Here is a 5,299-nt window from a genome sequence, read left to right on the forward strand (position 1 = left end):
GAGACCTAGAGAAGAAAATGTTTTCAGAGTGTGACTGTCTGTGCACAAATTAGTCAGCTTCAACTCCTGAGTAATCCGAACAATTGAAGAGTCACTACCATCAAAGTGAAGAACAAACTCAAGCCTCAAGTTGCAATATTTAATGATGCTTTGAGGAGAATATATTAGATGATCCAGGAAGCATTAAAAAAAGATGGAAGGAGTGCACAGATTCACTGTACCTAAACGAATTTACCGACACAGAAGAATTTCATGAAACAACATGTGAGCAAGAGCCGGTGGTGATGAAGAAAGAAGTTCAAGCTGCTCCAGAAGAATTGACAAGAATCAAGATCTCAGGAATTGACAGCACACCAATTGACATATTTCAACAGACACTGCCCTGGATGCACTCACTAAGTTGTGCCAAGAAATCTGGAGGACAGCCACCTGGACAACTGACTGGAAGAGATTTATAGTTGTTCCCATTCCAAAGAAAAGTGACCAAACAGAGTGCGGTAATTATTGAATAATATAATTAATATCACATGCAAACAATATTCTGCTGAAAAATATCCAAAAATGACTGGAGCAACACATCAACAGAGAATTGCTAGATGTGCAGGCTGAATTTAGAAGAGGCCATGGTACTACTGATATTATAACTAATGTTAGATGGCTCTTGGCTGAAAGCAGAAAGTACCAGAGGAATGTCTATCTGTGTTTCATTGACAACGCAAAGGTATTTGACTGTACGGGTCACAACAAACAGTGGCTGATTCAAATGAATGGGAATCCCAGAACATTTGATTATGTTTATGCAAAACCAATATATTGACCAGGAAGCAGTGAGTGGTCAGAACATGGCAAGGAAACACTTTATGCTGTCTCCATATCTTTTCAATGTAGATGCAGTATAGGTCATCCAGGAGGCTTGACTGTATGACGAAGATTGTGGCATCAGGATTGGAGGAAGATTCATCAACAACTTCTGTTATTCAGATGACCCAATCCTGCTTGTTGAAACTGATGAGGTCCTGAAGCACTTGTTGCAGAAGATCAATGACTGCAGCCTTCAATATAGGTTGAAACTCAACATCAAGAAAACAAAGATTCCCACCACTGGGTCGATTGGAAGCATTATGATAGATGGGGAAGAGATTGAGATTATTAACCATTTCAGATTTCTTGGCTCCAGAATCAACACTCTTGGTGCCTGCAGCAAGGAAATCAAGAGACAAATTGAGTTGAGACAGTTGGCTGTCAGGGACCTCTCCAAAGTATTCAAGAACAACTACGTCATTCTGGAGAATAAGATGTGCCTGATCGAGGCCATAGTCTTCGCAATTGCTTACTATCTGTCAGAGAACTGGTCAATGACTAGAGATGATAGGAAGGTAATTTTTGGGTTGTGGTGCTGAATATATGATGGACTGCCAGGAGAACTAACAGGTTGGTCCTAGAAAGCGTGAAACCAGGCTGTTACTTGTAGGCAAGGATTCTGAGGTTTTGTCTGATATCTTTTGGGCATGTTGCAAGGAGAGACTAATCCTTGGAGAAGCAGTGGAGGGACAGAGAAGGAGAGGAAGACCATCCATAAGATGGCTTAATTCAGTGACTGGGGTAATAAAAGTAGGTGGCAAGAAGAAATAGTAAAGTTGGCGCAGGATAGAATAGTTTTCAGAGCTGTTGTACGTAGGGTCACTATGAGTCTCAAGTGACTCAGCAGAACATAAAACAACAGCAACAACATAATTATATAGTTATATATAGTTATTATGTTCTGTCAAGTTGAACCAACTCATAATTATAACTGACCTTCTACAAGGTTTTCTAACTGGTTTTTGGAGGCATTTAGTTTTATGGGGGTTAATTGTCCATCTGTCTTCTGCAGAGGAACTGGGAAATTTGAACTGCCTTCTTTTGAGTTGGCAGCCTAATCCCTTACTACTAGGTCACCAGAACTTCTATATATCATATATATATCATATATATATCATATATATATCATATATATCTTATAGATATATGATATCTATATCTTATCTATCTATATATATATATACACACACACACACACACACACATATATATATATATGCTGTTGTTAGGTGCCACTGAGTTGCGTATAACTCATATCACCCCTATGAACAACAGGTCCTATCCTGTGCCATTCTCACAATCTCAGACACATTTCAACCCATTGCTGCAGTCACTATACCAATCCACTTAGTTGAGGATCATTCTCTCGTTTGCCTTCCCTGCACCTTTCCAAGCATATTATCTCACTCCAAGGAATAACCTGTCCTAGAAACACACCCAAAAAATGTGAGACAAAGCTTCGTTACCTTTGCCACCAAGAAGTACTCTGGCTACACATTCTCCAGAACATATCTGTTTGTCCTTTCGGCAGTCCATGGTGCAGATAAATTATGTAGACAGATATTCAAATATATATCTATTTATATAACTATGGTGGCTTAGTGGTAAAAATCTGTGCTGCAATCCTAAAGTCACAGGGTTCAAATCTGCCAGCTGCTCTGTGGGAGAAGGATGGATTATTACCTCCTGTGCAATTAACTGACTCTGAAAATCCACTGAAGGGTCAGCTATGGTTGGTTCCAGCTCAATAGTATACAACTATGTATCTATGTCTATCTATCTATCTATCTATCTATCTATCTATCTATCTATCTATCTAACAACTCTATCTCTAATTTATGATTTTATATTTAATATAAAGTAATTATTATTGAAATTACTCTTTTAATATTGTTGTTCTTGATTGTTATCGAGTTAAACATGACTAATAGGGACCCTATGAACAAAAGATCCAAAGCTTTTTGATAACTGTAATTTCTCAAGCTTCATAGGGTTTCCATAGGCCTGTTCTTTAGGAAGTGGATGCCACTATTTAAGTAGTATTTAGAATTGGGTCATTTCTTCAGATAGATACAATGAGATGGTTGAAATTGGTTCTAAAAACTATATCTTTAGAATATCTGTCTTTGTAGCATTATACCAAATAAATATACTTTTTTACACACTTCATGAAATCAATGCACTTGGAATCATAATGTATATAGTTAAAACGAATGGCAATAATATACTTACATTTTAATGAGCAGGACCTATAAATTAATTCACAAATAATTGGCTGAATTTCACAGACAATATTATAGACAATTAACCTGTAGCAAGGAACTCATATGCAGGTAAAATAATTTATTCAACCAGAATAACAGTATTTTGGTCTAGGATGTATGAAATAGGTTTCAAAGAGTAAAAAAATGTTCTAAAATAACATTTCTACTATTAGAATCTATTTTGCATGTTAAGTTGCCTAGACCACTATCGTATTCTAGAGACAATCTAATCATCACGGGTTTATCACTAAAATGAAATAATCTGGTAGAGAGATAAAACTAAGAATGAGAAGGTGTCCCTGCAAATGCTGTGAGCACAATAGACACATATATGTTTCCAAGTTTAATGTTCAGGGGAGCTCAAAGATGGCCAAATTCCAAGCTTATTCAACCTTACAAATAGCAAATGACCCTCCAGCCAAGATCATTGCCAGTGTATGATAAGTATATGTTGATATATTCATTAGAATTTATCAAAGATAATTGAACTTTAGGCTCCACATTTAATTTCAAAACTAGGAATAAATTTTTTGAGCTGTTATCTCTGTTATTTTACCAAGTACCTCTTTGATTTTATTGGAGATGTATATTATTCTTAAATTTCTGATTCCCCCCTTCATTTGTAGAGTTGAGGGAAGAAAATCTTACAAATGTTATGTATCAACAATTTCTGTGAACTATAAAGATTTAAACTAGAGTTTATCTCTGAGTCCTGTATTTATTGTACTAATATTAAGTATACTAGAAAAAACTAGATGGTAGGAGGAATTAATAATATACATCAAGAGTGTAGTATGTGCTCAGGAAAGTGGGGAGCACACCTGAAAGGATGCTAGATTTTATTTGCATATCCTATCTCCACAGAAACCAAGAGGAAGGGAGCTCATACCTGAATGCTTCATTCCCACCCCCACCTCCAGTACTAGAGCAACATGGGGATCAAGTCTCTATTTTAAGAGGCACATATATCACCATGGTGCTAATGATTGTGAACATTTTACTGGAGTGAGAATGTAATTGCACATCTTAAGCAAGTATCCTACCAGTTTGACTAAAAAAATATATTTAAAGCGAAGGAAATATTATAGTTGTTATTGTTAAAAGCCACAGGAAATACTATTTTATCTTTAAATTAAACTCTAAAATATTCAGGGAGTTATTTTGTTTCCCTTTTACTCCAACTAGCAATGTTGACCAAAAATGAATTCTTCTGTGGTTCATAGATAGTAAATTCTAGGCAAGCAATAATTCACATCATAAATGTCTCTGATCATGTTCGGGTTTGTGGTAACCCACTTTCCAAAGGATTCTTTTACTTTAGTTCCAAAGAGAACTAGAAAGAAAAATGAATATAGTAAAAACACAATTTTCTCTACATTAAGAATATTTATTGTTGTTGTTGTGTGACATCAAGTCACCTGGCACTCAATGACCCTATGTACAATAGGTCTGAACCACGCCCTATCCTGAACTAGTCTCACTGACTGACACACCTAAGGCCATTACCCCTTTACTGTTACTGTGTCCGACTCACTTATGCCCCTTTTCCCAGGTACTGTATCAATCCATTTCATCTAGAGTTTTCCTTTCCTGTGTTGTCTCTCCACAATGTTCTTCTCTGAAGACTTGTCTCTCCTCCTGGCCACATGCCCAAAATATGTGAGAATGATCTTCAAAATCCTAGCCTCTAAGGGGAAACGTGGTTTCACCCTTTCCAAGACAGACCTATTTATTCTCTGGACAGTCAATGGTATGTTTAAATTGTTCTCCAGCACAACAACTCAAAAGCATCAATTCTTCTTTAGTCATCCTTAGTCATTGTCCAGTTCTCTGATAAATAGCATTTATGAAGACCATGGCATGTCTGAGGCACACCTTCATGCTTAGATTGACATCATTAATCTTAATCACTTTGGAAAGGTGCCTGACAGCAGACTTCCCCAGTGCAATTAATCTTTTGATTTTTTTTTTTTCTGTTGGTGGCAAGAGTGTTGATTGTAGACTCAAGAAAGCTAAAATTTTTAACAACCTCGATTTCTTCTCCATCCATCCTGGTGCCGCTTTGTCTTCTTGATTTTGACCATATTTTTATCCATATTGAAGACTACAGTTCTTGAACTTCTGCAGTTTCAGCAAGCAAGCTTGTTTTAGCTGCATAATCCAGGTTGTTAATG

Source organism: Elephantulus edwardii, unplaced genomic scaffold (assembly GCF_000299155.1).
Source record: "Elephantulus edwardii isolate Elephantulus edwardi_28Jun2011 unplaced genomic scaffold, EleEdw1.0 scaffold00112, whole genome shotgun sequence".
Lineage (NCBI taxonomy): Eukaryota > Metazoa > Chordata > Mammalia > Macroscelidea > Macroscelididae > Elephantulus > Elephantulus edwardii.